Source organism: Pithys albifrons, chromosome 14, assembly GCF_047495875.1.
Source record: "Pithys albifrons albifrons isolate INPA30051 chromosome 14, PitAlb_v1, whole genome shotgun sequence".
Taxonomy (NCBI): Eukaryota; Metazoa; Chordata; class Aves; order Passeriformes; family Thamnophilidae; genus Pithys; species Pithys albifrons.
The window spans coordinates 21436386-21450766 of record NC_092471.1 but is presented as its reverse complement, the minus strand read 5'-3'; the positions used below and the strand labels follow the sequence as shown (position 1 = coordinate 21450766).

General features: G+C 56.3%; 1 protein-coding gene across 1 annotated transcript in view; it reads left to right on the top strand.

Moving 5' to 3' along the window:
• Positions 1-353: 353 nt before the first annotated feature.
• The window catches only part of MID2 (midline 2), an 83921-nt gene continuing 69893 nt past the window's right edge, over positions 354-14381 (top strand). Inside the window, exon 1 of the mRNA XM_071569461.1 lies at positions 354-430. The gene's annotated coding sequence lies outside the window, so the exon portion shown is untranslated. The remainder of the gene's footprint in view (positions 431-14381) is intronic.

The following is a 14381-nucleotide window of genomic DNA, read 5'->3' as shown; positions in this document are numbered from 1 at the left end:
CATATGCACAAACACTGCCCTCCATCCCCTGGGAATGCACACCACCCTCAATCTCATATGGACACACACTGCCCTCCATCCTATGGCGACATGCACTGCCCTCCATCCCGCATGAACACACGCTGCCCTCCCTCCCACAGGGTGGGCACACACGGTGCCCTCCATCCCGCGGGATCCCCGGCCCGTACCGCAGCATCCCGGAGGCGGGCGGGCTCTAGGACCCGACTGCCGGCGGGCCCGCTGCCTCACCTGCGGCGGGGCGGGGCGGGGCGGGGCGGGGCCATCGAGAGCGTGCGGCCCCGCCCCGCCCCGCCCCGCCCCGCCCCGCCCCGCCCCGCCCCGCGCGCGCGCGCCGCCGCCGCCGCCGCCGCCGTGTCCCAGCGCCTCCAAGATGCCTGGGCAGCGGCGGGGAGGCTCCCGCGGCCCGCCGGTAGGTACCGGGCACCGGGGCGGGAGGGGGCTCCGAGCCGGGGGGGAGAGGGTCCACCGAGCCTTGGGGGCAGGCACCCGCGGCTCGTCGGTAGGTACCGGCACCGGGGCGGAGGGGGCACCGAGCCGTGGTGGGGGGAAATATGCGCGACCCGCCGATAGGTACCGGCACCGGCGCCGAAGGGGACGCCGAGCTGGACGGCGAGGTCCCGACGCGGCCCTTCCCGTGGGTTTGCAGCAAGTGCCGGGGCCGGGGGGTTCCCGCCCTTCCCGGGAGCCGGTGTCCGTGGCGGCCCCCCCGCCGCTCCCTTCTCGGCTCTCCCGGTTGCCGACTGCGTCTGCCAGCCCGCCCCGGCACATCCCGCCGCTCAGCGGGGAGACTCGGGGGCCTTTCCCCGCTCGGCGGGGGCAGCGAGGCTGCCCGCGGCCTTCTCGGTCCCTCAGTTCGCCGGGAGCCGTCCTGCTGGGAAGCGACGATGCGTTACGGGGTGGAGCGGGCACGAACTCGCCGGCCCCGGGATACCGGCTCCCTGCACGCGGGTTTAGGGGCCCTGCGCCCACCCCGCCTTCTCCCCCTCGCCGTTTTCCCTCGCCCCGTTTTTCCCGGTGGAGCGTGTCGCATCATTCCTGCTTCCCAGCCCGCGCTTCACGTCCCAGCGGTTTGCGGTGCCGGGCTTCGGCCGCTGCCGCAGGGCTGCCGGTACTGCCCCGGTCCTGCCCCACCTAGCACGGCTGGAATCTGATAAACTCCAGGGCCATGGAAGTTAAACGGTACCGAGCTCGAGGACCGGCGCCTCAGGAGCCGCGGAGGGGAGGGACGACACATGTGCCGGGTCTGGTAGCGCAGTCCCGCGATGTACCGGGGTCATTCCCGGGGTACTGCCCGCGTTTTGAGTTGTCGCTGCTCGGCTGGCAGCGGAGCCTGTTTTCTCGTGCCAACGATATGTGGAGCTGCTGGAAAACGTGCCTGAGTGACACGCGAGAACGGAATTTCGTCTTGCTCGCGCTTTATTTTTGTGTTTTGCCTTAAAAAAACATGCCGACCGCAGGTTTATTGCCCCGGTGTGCACAGCTGGCGAGGGCTGGAGCGCAGCTCACAAGGGCTGGAGCGCGGCGAAGGGCCGCTCTGCCCAGCGGGCTGCAGAGTTTCTGGAGAGGGCAAACGGCTCCGGTTGCTCCGTCATTCCCTCAAGTCCGGACACGCCGGCGTTAAAGGCTCCTGCCCTTCCTGGCTCTCGACCAGGCCTCCTCAGTCAGCCCGAAACCTCGGCTGAGCCTTTGTTGTCGGAAGGAGGCTTCGAGGAGACCGGCTCTGCCGGAGGAGCCGCCGCAGCCGGGCGGGAGCTGGCAGCGGTGCCTGCCGGAGCACGGGGCACTGCCGACTCCCAGGTGGCAGGGGGACACCGCGGGGCAGTTCTGTCAAAGCCAAGAGGTGCCACCCACCCGTGGGTCTGCCTTCGAGGGCTTGAGAGTGGACTCGAGCTGCTCCTTGACCCTTCTGATATGATCAGCAGTGCCCTTCCTCCCGTACCCCATCTCTCCGGCAGCAGCCCCCGGTCTGTAGTGGAGCTGACTCCGACTGCCGCGGATGCCATGAGCTCTGGGCTGAGGTTCTCACTGCTGCGTTTCGCCGGCGAGGAGCCGTCTCGGGCTCCTTGCTTGGCTTGTGCTCCTGACCGAGTGGTAATAAAATCAGCCGCGGCACAGAGAGAGGCTGGCCCAGGCAGCGATGTTGGAAAGTGCGCCGACCGGGTATTCCTTGATGCTCCTGGGATAAGACTACGAGTGGGATAGGAGTACGAGGAGGAAGGATGAATTCACGCCAATGAGAGCAGCAGCTGCTTCAGTTCACACCGGTGGTGATAAAGTCCTGGGTGTGTCGGCAGCTGCGATCTGAGTCGGGTCTATGCCCTGCAGAGCCTTCCACAGCAGTGGGGAGTCTGTGCCTATGCACAGCCCGCATGCTGCCTGGTTTGGAAAGGCTGCTTTGGAAATGAAATGGAGCTGCAGTGGGTGATAAATTCCTGCCATGCAGAGCATGCTCCGGGCGAGCCGCGCTGGCCTCTGTGGCACAGGTACAGGTCAGGATGTGCTAGCAGTGTGTGTTGGTGCATGTGCATTGTTGGTGTTTGTGAGCGGGGTGTGATCAGCCCTGGGACCACACAAGACTGAGAAAAGGCTTATTTTTAAAACCAGGCTTATGTTGTCTGGTGCTTATCCACTCTAAGAATGGGGAGATGTTTCTAAGCCCTCACTGGAGTTTTCAGCAGCTCCCCTGGGCTTTCCATGGGTTTCTGAGGTGTCAGTCAGGGCTGCTGTAGTCGGGAGAGGGGTTTGAGCCTGTTATCCCTTGGATCAGTCCCTGGCTTTGGGGAGTCAGCCCATCCCAAAGCCCAGTGACAGGAGAGACTGTGGTTCTCAGCTGTCCCATCAGATGCTGGAACCAGAACTGTCTCTGCAGGCTGCACAGACGGTTCGTTAAGCAAAGCTGATGAGCGCTGTGATTTTGTACCTCTGGAGGGAGTTACTGTTGTCGATAACCAACCCACATTCCATAACAAACCCGCCTTTGCCCACTCACAGTCCTTCGAGGCTGGCGCTCCCCTTGCTGGGACCAGAGGGTTTGTGGCTGCTTCTCTGAGCTCCCTCCTTGGTAGGGAAAGTCTTGTGGAAGCTGGAGCCTATGTTTCTGCTTTTCCTTGTTTTTTATGTTCTTCCCCTGGAAAATGAGTGCCTGGCTGTACTGTCATCGAATGAACAGCTCTGTCGGCCCCTCTGATTAGTGTGTGGGCACGCAGGGACGCCAATGACTGGCCTCAGGCTGCTGCTTCCAGCACCCTCGCTCGCTTCTGCAGAGCCTGGATCCCAAAAATGCCAGGGCAAGGTCAGCAGTGGGAGAATGGGTGTCTGTGTGGCGCTGAAAGGCGCCTTGTGCTGTGTGAGGGCAGGAGGCTTGGCAGCATGGGGGTCGTGTTTCGTTCCTCGGATCCTGGGCGCCTGCCTGTGTTCTTACACAGTGCTGGAAACATTGGGTTGGATCTGTGCTAACAGCACTGGACCTGCCCCATCCATGGATGCAGGGAGGGAGACAATGCTGAGACCTGAGCCTGTGGCTTGAGAGGTCATGGGACAGAGCTAGGCATACTGCAGCCCTGGCTTTTGGAGTGCCAGAGGTAGTGCCCTGCCAAGCATTGGTGAGATGTGGTGGCTTTACCATCTGTTCTTCCCCTGTCCTGGTTGCAGCCCTTGGTCTGGGGAGGGTGGCCAGCAGCAGAATGGCCCCTTTTGTACCTCTGGACACACTGCTCTTTCTCAGGAAACAGCCAGTTGTGCTCGCCAGCAGTGCTGGGCTCCATCACTGCCTCCACTCTGGCTCTGCCCTGTGGCCAGGCATGTCCTGTGGCCAGGCAGTGGCCAGGATGGAGACATCCATGCCCTAGCTTTGCTGGGCCTCCCGGCTCACTGCTGGAGGGAAGGCAGCCCCCAGCAAGGCCAACGGACAACAGGGAGAGGAACAGGTTGCAGGTCCTCGGGACCACTCTGGTGTGGGGATGGGACTTGGAGACAAAAAAGCTGGTGCAGCCAGTGCTGCTATGGAGTCAGACTGGAAGCCCTTCTTATCTCCTCTCCATGCTCTCTCGGCCTTGTGGTGCTGTGATCACTTCACTGGGAGCCTGGTCCAGTGCTCAACCACTCTCTTTTGTCCCTGTCCTCTTTCCCTCCCACTGTGATGTCCCTTTCTTCTGTGTATGTTTGTTCATAGAGGGTGTGAGCTGTCCCAAATGTCCCCTGCTGTTGCATCAGTGGCTGCTCCCACACCCCAGGACCAGGGAGGGGACACTGCACCATGGCAGGTGCCATCAGGTCCCCCATTGCGTGGGTGTGTGGGAAAGCCTGGTGTGCTCTATGGTTCCATAGCTGTCCTGCCTCAGCCAGGGTTGCCCTGGGATGGCCCAGGGCCCTTTTGGACTGTGCTGAACTAGGGGAGTTTCTTAAATTGAAGGAGAAATGGCTTGTGCAGGGTGATTCCTGATGGAAAGTGTTTATTATTGAAGCTGTTCCCGCTGGGACGTCCCCTTGGGTAGCTGCTGCAGGAGCCTGACCTGGCTGCCAGGTCTTCCTGACTGGGTGGTGGCAGCTAGTTCGCTTCCTTTTGGGCATTTCCCGTGGGATTTCCACCCTGGGACAGGAAGAGGGTGTGGGGTCTGGTTGGAATGCCAGAGCAGCCCATGAATTGAGGAGGACACCGTTGTCACCGTGTGGGTTAAAGTGCTGCTGAGTTTTTTGCACTCAAATGAACAGAGAGACTGAAGGGAAATGGGGGGGGGAGGTGTGGACGGTGGGTGTTGTGTGGGGGTTTTTTTTTCTTTTTTGGGGAGGTGGAGATTTTTATTTTTCTGGTACTGTTTTATAAGTGTTGCAGTTGGACCCTGCAAGCTCTCAGGTCTCAAAACTCTGTCTTCTGTAGATCTCAATGTCAGAACTATCTGCTTGAGGGGGAAAGGAAAACCTAGAGGCTTGTGAAAAGCCAGTGTAAGAAATAAATGGAAACTTACTGCATCAGTGAGATTCTGAGGGCAGATCCAATGGATATGTATTGCAGCCATGCAGGAGCATGTGTAACAGGACTGTGTGCCAGCTGCATTGGGAGTCCCACAGCTTTGCCCACTTTCTGTGGGATCCTGAAATGAAATGGGCTCCATGCCTCTGCAGAATGTCATTACTCTTGTTTATGACTGAAATTTGTGTCCAAGAGGGAAATGAATTGCTCAATCTGTTTGTTTATTCCTCATTTTGCAGACGCAGGAACTAGACTACTTTGGGGTAATGGCCTAGAAATTAAATTTCACTTTAAAGCACAAACCCAGTTTTGAATTGGTTGACCAAAGAGGGAAAAAATTACCTTCAGGGAGGAAGTAGAGGACTGGCTGGAGCAGGGCTCAGGCCCAGCACAACTAGGGTGAGCTTGGGGAAGATCTGTGGGGTACAGGGAAGGTAGGGACTTGTCAGCCCTCTGAGATGCAGCCTGCAGCATCCTCAGACAGCACAGCAGGGATATTGAGGAGTAAATTAGCTTTTTGCAGTTTCAAAGTGACACAGAATGGCTTAAACGCATTTCATGGATGATCCTCAAAGTACCCCACAAATCTGGTTGTGTTACAGGGCTGAATGCAGTGAGGCAGGGAAAGGCCATCTCAAGGATGCTCAGGAACCCGGAGCAGGGGTGGGCTGGGATGGCAGCACCATCTCTTGAGCTCCTGATGTGGGGCTGTGGGCAGCTGCCTACTGGGCCTCCTAGGAGGATGGAATCTGGGGGGGCTTTGAGTGACAGACTGACCTGGCTCAACACATCATTAAGAAGCAGGTTAGGGTTTTGGCTGGATGCTGGCTCAGGCTGCTACCCATGCTGTTGTGCTGATCCTGAGCCCAAATGTGATACTGTGATGGTGTCACTGGTGGCTGTGGTGCTCGTGCTGCCTGGGTTGCTGTGCCTCCACCCCAGGATTTGCTTTGTCCACCAGGGTGTCCCAGGCTCCAGGGAGTGTGGGAGCTGCTTTCTGGCCCCTTGATCAGCAGTTTTTCTCCAGCACTGGCTGTAGGTAGATGGTTTGTGAGAGGGGGAATGAGGCACATGAATGTGGTGGGGGTCTGCAGTCCCCATGCAGACTGGAAAAGACAGGCACAGGAGCTTCACATCCCTCGTGTAAGTGCTTCAGAGCTCTGGCGCTGGACCTGTTTCCCATGCAACGGAGCAGATGTGGATCCAGGCTTTGGAAGTCCTGCACAAGATGATTTATCTTGGTGGGACCTGATCTGCCAAGGACAGCCAGAGCTGCTGGTGATCACTGCCCTGTTACTGTGGCTTTGGATGAGGTGTCTGCATCTCCTGTTCTTAACTCCTTGCATCCAGCTGAAATCTCGTGGGAGAAAATGTGGGATTTTTAACTGAGAATGGTGAAACGCTGCCCAGAGAGGCTGTGGAGGCTCCATCTATGGAGGTATTCAGAACCCAGTGGGTGACAGGGGTCACAGTCCCAGACAGCTGGCTGCAGGTGAGCAGGGCTCGGTCTCCATCCTCAAAGCTCCCTGCAGACTTTGGTGTTTCTGTGACTTAGTGGAGTCTCACTTGGGAATGTGGTGGGCCAGGACAGTGCCCATGCTCCCCAGGTGCAGCAGGAATCGCAAAGCTATGGATTGCTGCAGAAATACAGTGGCTCAGGCCACATAGTGGCATTTTGTTTATCTTAAGCAGCTGATGCTTGAAGGCAGCCCTGGGGAGCCGTGGGAGCTGCTCTGGATGCATGTCCCAGGAGCATCCTGTGTGCACGTCGGCGTCTCCCCAGCCCCAGCTGGAACACACAGGCTCGTTTGGCGGTGATGTGTTGCCAGGGATTCTTCCCCATCTCTGTGCTGTAGCATTGCTGGCAGTTCCTGGAGCTGAATGGTGTGTGCAGGGGCTGGACCACCGAGCAAGGATCCTGACCAGCTGAGAAACTCCACTGGGACCTGGCCTTGCACTCTTCACTGGTGCCTCGCTGCCTGCATTGCTGTTTTCCCCTCCCAGAAATGTCTTCTGAGGTGTTGTTTTTTCCTGGATGTTTTTCCTGGATGCAGTGGTTCCAGCTCTGCTCCCTTGTGCTGGAAATGTTTGTATGCCTCTAGGAAGGAGAACGGGATGGGGTTTGTCTGGCAGGAGAGTGGTGAGTGCCAAGCTGTGTGGCTGAGAGGAGCAATCCTGCCAGAATCTTCTTCCTTGTTGCATTTCTTCTGCTTTTGTCTGGTGGTGGGAGATGACTGTGGGGCCGGTGGGCACCCAGAGGATGTGCGTGAAGTTCCATGGGGTCTCTGCTTTTCTGTGCTTTGCCTCTCAAGTTTACTTTCCTCCTGGGAATTCTCACATTTCTTCACGATGAGGGCTGTCCTTTTCCAGGAACAGGCGCCTTGTTTTTACCCTCTGTGATTTTTCTTCTTGGCCCTTGAATCCAGACCTGATCCTTTCTGGTCTCCCTGTTCTCCCAGCATTTGGGCTGCCTCGTGCCAGCTGGAAGAACCTGTGGATAGTGTAAAACTGAATTTCTGGGAAGGACACTGGGCTGGTCCATGGCTCTGTTGTGCTTTTCTGGCTGTCATCAGAGGGCTGTATGAGTGCTTGTGTTGTCACCTGCATGTCTCCTGTCTCCATGTGTGACACATTTGTGGTTTTCTGGCATTAAATCTTTCAGCCTTTTCCATCCTTTTTATCTGAGTTGTTTAGCAGCTCCATCTCATGAACAATCATCACTACATTATGGCCCTGTGTGTCGGGAAGTGGGCCCTGTGTGCTGGAAAGTGACTCTGCGGGGTCACCCACTGGTGGCAGGGTGTTGTGTCACCAACAGAGCTGCCACAGGGATGAGGACTGCTCACAGCCCCTTGTCCATGCCAGGGCCACTGTGGGACAAGATTCAGCTCTGGCACTAGCCTAGTGTCCTTGCTGCTTGTGGGGGTGGCAGGAAGCAGGATAGAGGACTTGGAAAGCTGCTCAACACTCCAGCCGTTGGATGAGGGAGACCATAAGCGTGGCAGGCTGAATTATGTATTGCCTATGTTATTATTTTTTAAACTCTTTTACTCCTGCCAGTACTTTCCCAAGTCTCTGGCCACCATTGAGGTCAGTCCCAGAGGGACTCTACGGAGTGCTGTGCTCTCTCCAGGATCCTGGGAATTTGTGTCCATTTGTCATTCCTCAGCAGCTGTGAGCTTTTCCGTCTGTCTGCAGAGCCACATCACCTTCCCATGAGAAATCAGGAGTGTCGGATGTTCTCTGGGGCAAAGGCACCTCAGTGTGTCAAATTCCAGCCCCTGTGAGGCTCTGGCATTGCCTGTGATTGTGACAAATGCAAAATTTGGAGCATTTTGAGTTCCTTTCAGATCATGAAAGCACTCATTGGTGTACAAGAGCAGGTATTGTCTATGCTGTGCCTCTTGTCACCAGAAGCCTCTGCCTCCCTCTGGCAGTCTGTGGGGAGGCAGCTGGAATGGCAGGAGGAAATTACCTTCGTAGTTACCTGCTTCATCTCCTGAATTGCGTCTGAGTAGATCTGAAAGGGACGGCAAGGAGATCCACAATCCCTGTGTGCTGCCAAAATTACCTCAGCTGCCCCTTGGAGCAGGGAGTAGGACTTCAGAGTGATTCAGCATGGTGGAGCCACGCTGGCCAGGAAACAGGAATGATGGAGTCAACCATTGTGGTCTGAATCCTTCAGGAACTGGGATGGGAATGGTGCAGTTGTTTGGCATGCTCTGGGATGCAGCCTGTGCTGGGTTAAGGGTTGTCTCTTGCTGCCTTGCTGCAGGCTGATCCAGGGGGTGATGGGTTTCTCCCCAGACTGCAAGTGCTGCAGACCTGCCTTGAGCTCCATGGTTAATCCCCATCCTGGCATGAACCATGGAAAGCCAGGTACAGCAGCAGCATGGCTGTACTGGTGTGCTTGGCTCAGGGAACACTTCCTGAGTGGCTGGAGAGTGAGCCTGGGGCTGATCCCAGAGGATGAGGAGTATGGCATTGCTGGTGGAGCATTTTTGCTGTGCCTCAAAGTGTGAGGGGCACCACTGTGCGTGTGTGACATCTGGAGCAGAGTGTGGGACATGGGGACAGGCAGTGGCTCTGCCATACCCATCCCCTGTGCGTGCTGGAGCCTCCTCTTTCTTGCTGTGGAGTCCCAGCCCCTTGGCAGAGGATATTGCAGGGGGTGGCTGAGCCAGAGGAGTTAGTGCGTTTTTGTTTATAAATGTATTTTATTTAAAGATGAAGGGTAAGAGTGCTTCTGTGCAGCAGTGGTGAGAGGGAAGAGCCTTCTCCAAAGGGATGCTAATGGTTGTAAGTCACTTCCTAGCGCAGGAGCATTTTGTCTTGAAAGGCTTTGAATGACCGGTGCAATGTGCTGGAAAAATGTCCAGGGAGCATGGGTTCCCTCTGTCAATTCGCAGCGCCGGACGGAGGACTGGGAAATCTGGCTGGCGTACAGAGCAGTCCCAAGGGGCCAGGGTAGGAAAAGGGATTAAAAATTGCTGTGATTTGAAAACAAGCCCTGGTCGGGCCTTCTCTGGAATGAAAAGGAGGTAACTGTAGGAACAGCAGATCTCTGGCATCATCTGCCCAGTTGTGGAGGGAGATGTGGGGGTCTCTTTCCTGTGGTGACAAGAAATCCCTTCACTGCAGTGATATGGGAGCTCTTCCAGTTTGCTCGGGGCTGCTCTGAAATGCCATTGGCATCACTGGTGCAAGCTCTGTCCCCAAACCTCCTGCGCTCCATCTGTGGGTGCCCACAGCCCCCAACTTGAGCCAGGAGCTGCAGGCACTGGGAAAAACTCGTCTCTGAAATGTGTCCTCGTGTGCCAGCCTCTGGCCAGGGTAAGCCTGGAATGGTGAAACCCCAGGCTCTTTTAGCTGGCCTGGGAGCCATTTACACCAGTCTGGAAGTCCAGGTACACTAGTCAGTGCACCTCTTTCTGAACATGGTGATAGGGAGGGCGTGAAGGTCCAAAATATCTGCTACCTGCATTGTTTCTGCACTAGGGAGTAGCACTTTTTAACCCCCATTGTCTCCACTTCCTGCAGGAAGCCTTGTTTATCATTCCCACCTCCCAGGAATGCAGCCCAAGGAGCTGTGCAGATATATTTAACCTTGCACAGAGCAGCACAATGGCCTTTGAATTTCCCAACTCAGTGCTATCTGTCGGAAGCACAACTCATCTGTCGTTTCAGGGTGGAGAGGTTGGAGTGAGTGCTGGTCGGGACAGCAGCAAGGCTCTGGGCTCTGACTCTCAGCCTCCATCGGCAGTGGAGGCCAGGATCTTCTAGGAGGTTGGAATTGCCTCTTTCCTGCTGCAGCACTGAGCAGCAAAATGGGACTGGGTGTCACTGCACTGTGTGTTCTTGTGGGCTGCAGGGCTGGCACACTGCTGGGGCACACAGGCTCCTCAGAGCTCTGCCAGGACACACAGTATCCTGAGGCAGCAGGGACATGACAGAGCCCTTCTGACAGCTGCTCCTGGCCCTTCTGGAGCCATTCTTGCTTCCACAGCCCTATTCAGTTTTGTTCCTTCCCTGTCAGACTGCCCAATATGGGTCAGGAGGTGCAGAAGGGGAATGCTGAGCATGGGTTGGGGGGCACAGTGGTGGGATGCCCAACACCAGACTGCCCCCTCAGGCTCTGTGTCTTTGCCAGGATGTGACTGTACCATGCAGGGGGAACCCCCCCTTCTCTGGGTGAGGATCTGTTGTTATTCTGTTCCCTAGAAAACATCCCTACAGTAGAGCTTTGATTTTTGCACAGCACGAGGGTGCCTGGGGAGCACTGATCAGGGGCTGGCTCCTTCCTGTGTTGTGCTTGCTTGGCACCAGCACTGGTACATTCCCGGATGTGGGTCTGTGTCCATGGCGCTTTGCCATGGGGGCTTTGCCTTGCCTTTGCAGTGGTCATGTCTCTGCCCCTCTTTGAACCCTGCTCCTCCGTGGGCAAGTAGCACTGGTGTCCTGTAGGAATGAGGATAACCCCATTGTGGCTTGTGGGGTGCAGCCCCTGAAGGATTCTGGTACCCAATACAGCACCAGAGCAATGAATGCTGAAGCAGCCTGCTGCTGCTCCAGCCTCCAGAGGGATGGAAGGTTTTGCCCTTGGAATATACTCCTCCTTAGCAAAAAAATCCTCTGCGTGGGGTTGAGGGTTCTCTGCAGGACTGGATGATCTCTGCAGCATCCATCTAGGAGTTAACAGCCTTGACTTGCTCTGGAGCCCAAAGGTTATTTCAGAGCACCAGCTGCCGCTGCAGCCGTGCCCTCCCTCATTCTTGCTGGGGCTGCTGGCTGTGGTGGGAACAAGGCCTGGCTGGAGCTGCATTGCAGGCAGTGGGGAAGTGGAGAAGGATGTGGAGCCACAGGGTGCGCCCAGAGAAAGGCTCGGATCAAAAGGCTGCTGCCATGTGTGGTCTGGCAGGAGCCAGCTGGGAGCAGGGCTGTCTTTGGGAGCTGCTGGTGCTGACACAAGTGCTGGGTCTGCTCACTTGCTGTACCACATCAGCTGGAGAGGCCAGGAGAGCACAGAGCTGCAGCAGAGGTAAGGGAGGAGAGGGAGGGTGGGAAGTGGCAAGACCTGGAGCAGTGGAGTGCTGTGGTAGGAGGGAAAGGAGTATTTGCAGAGGGGTAACAGGGCTACCAGGGCCACTGGAGTGCTGGAAGTGCCGCTTTGGTGGTGTGCCCAGTCCTCAGGTGCTTTTCTCAAGGGCCAGGTTGGAAGGGGCTCACTCACATCTGTGATGGTCTCGGGAAGCTGGGGCTGCTCCCCCCTGCCATCCTGGCAGCCCTTGAAGCTACATGCCTGCAGATGTCCCAGGCTTGGGCACTGCTGTGATGCCCCCCCACCCTTGGCATCACTGTGATCCCCCAGCTTCAGCTGGGGTTTCAGCTCCCGAGCTGTGGTGGCAGCTGCTGGCAGAGAGAGCTGTCTGTTTTGGCATTGCAGGAGGAATGGGATGAGTGGATGGACATACACCATGCGTGGGGAGGAGGGCTGTGATGGGCTGTCACGTGCCAGAGTCTGAGCCCCAGTTTTCATGGTTATGGAGTGCAGGGCACCCTGGGAAGCTGCAGTGTTTCCCAGGAATTGGAAGCAACTGTACTGTGCTACAGAGACCTGCTGAGTCAGAGGGGCTGGAGAGATGCCCTGTGCCTTTTGTGTCCTGTTGACACCTGGGCCACTGATGGAGATTGCAGGGGAAGTTTTCCACACCTTGCCAGTGGGAATTGCCCCATAGCATTCCAGACAGTGATGTGCACCGTTGCTGCCTGGGGTGTCTTCAAACCACTCCAGTTGCTCAGGAATCTTCACGATGTGATTCCTGATGCCTGGCTGTGGGAGCTGGGGAGCAAACTGCAGGGAATCCTTTCCTGATCCACCATTTGGATCCATTTGGAGCTCACAGGCTCCAAATCCCTGGGAAGCCCTTAGTGGGTACATGCTGTGCTGAGGTCCTGTGGGAGCGCTCCAGGAGCTGTCACCTCGCTGGGCACTGCTTGTAGGAAAGAGGTGAACTTCCTTTACACCCAGACATCCCTGGAGATTAAACAAAGGAACTTCTTTCGGCACTTGCGTCTCCAACACACGGAGGCGAATGAGGTGGACACCTCATGGGCTTTGACCAGAGCATCCTTGTCTGTACAAGTACCCTCAGACCAGTTTCTGGACCTGCTGCTGCTCCCTGGTCAGGATCTTCATGAAATCCTGATAAGGCTGGCACCAGCATGGGAGAATGGGAGCATGGCCTGTGTCCCTTGTACAGTCATGACCCACTCAAACAACAGCACATTTGTACCTCATCTTATGCTATAGTCCCATTGGGATGAATGAGTGCAGTATCAGCAGCTGATGTTTAACTCCGGGCCAAAAAACTACCCCTGTTGCCTAGAGCCCTCCCCACATCCCGGCCCACCAGAGCAGGGCTCTTCCTTCTGCGTCAGAAGCAGGTGCAGGGGGGAAGGTTTTGTGGCATTGCCAGAACCAGTGGATGGTCCATAGATTTCTGCCAGCTATGAGTGGATTATCAGCTCTTCAAACCAATGGGAAGTGTTGGGCTACAGTGCTGGGCAGGGGCAGACTGTTTGGGGGTGCTGGGTTAAGCATGCTGGGGGGAGGGCTGCTGGTGTGTGTGGAAACCACCCCAGTCCCTGGGTGGGTGGGTGGCAGGGGCTCTGGAGCTGTTCCATGAACAGATGTTACCAGGAAGGAGAGGGGGAGAAGGAGGGGTGGGAAATTAAGCACCCCAAACCAGAGCAGCTGGAGGGGCACCCTGAGATGGATGGGAGCAGGGATGTACAGAGCTGCTGCTACAGGAGGGGGAATGCTGACTGGGAGTGTTGTGCTGGACTGGAGCACCCCAGCTTGGGTCTGTGCCTGCATGTTGGTAACTGAGGCTTGTGTGGAGTTCACACGTAGGGAGAAATCCCCTTGGGGAATGAGGGGGAGGAAAACCCCGTCCAAAACTACTTGTGCAAGCAGTGAGAGCAGAGGTGACCGGGACATCCAGTTGTATGTTGGGGGCCCTTCCCAACTCTGGAGCTTGACAGGAGATGTTCAGGAGAAAGGTGATGTTGTGATGGAACAAAATGTTCTCATCCCATCAGTGAAGGGCAGCAATGAACGTGAAGTTCCCAGAGGGAATAAGATGCTGTGCAAATGAAGGAGTTAGAGGAAAAATGGCCAGTGCCTAGTGGGCTCTGGTGGCTCTTCCAGAGGGGTTTAAGGATGAAGCAGCTGAACTGCCAGCAAATCTCTCATTAAAGGGAACTGCTGCATAGGAATGCAGCTTCTCAGTTCTGTCCTTCATTCATGAGTTGCAGGGAGAGCAGTGGGAATTACGGAACAGCTTTGCTTTAGCACCAAACAAATTGGCTGAGAAAGTAATTAAAGCTGGTGTGGAAATGCTGCTCCAGTGTGATGGATTAGGGACAGCAGCACTGTCTTTTATAGGGGAAATTCAGTTTAATTGGAGCAGGGGGGTTCTTCCTTTTCTAGTATGGCAGTAAGGTGATTGGGGAGAGCAGCTGGGAGATGGATCACTGGGATTTTCAGAAAGCCTCAGACAAATTCATGGTGCTATTAAGGAAAGTGTGAAGGCAGGAGCAGCAGGAGGAAAGACTGAATTCTGTTCCCTGTGTTCAGGTGTGCCAGGAGGGGGAGCAGGGGCAATAGCCTGGGCCAAGGGATGCTCTCTGCTGGCTGCGGCTCTGAGCTTAAAATTTGGTGTCAAATATACACAGTTTATGCAAATCAAGCACAGGTAATGCTGGATCTGAATTGACTGGAGGAGCCTGACAGCCTTCCCTCTTCCTGGGGTGCCTTTGCTAGGCTGGAAACTGTTGCTAATTACATGGTCTGGAGGTACCTATGTTCCCTCTAGCGCAGTGTTTCTCC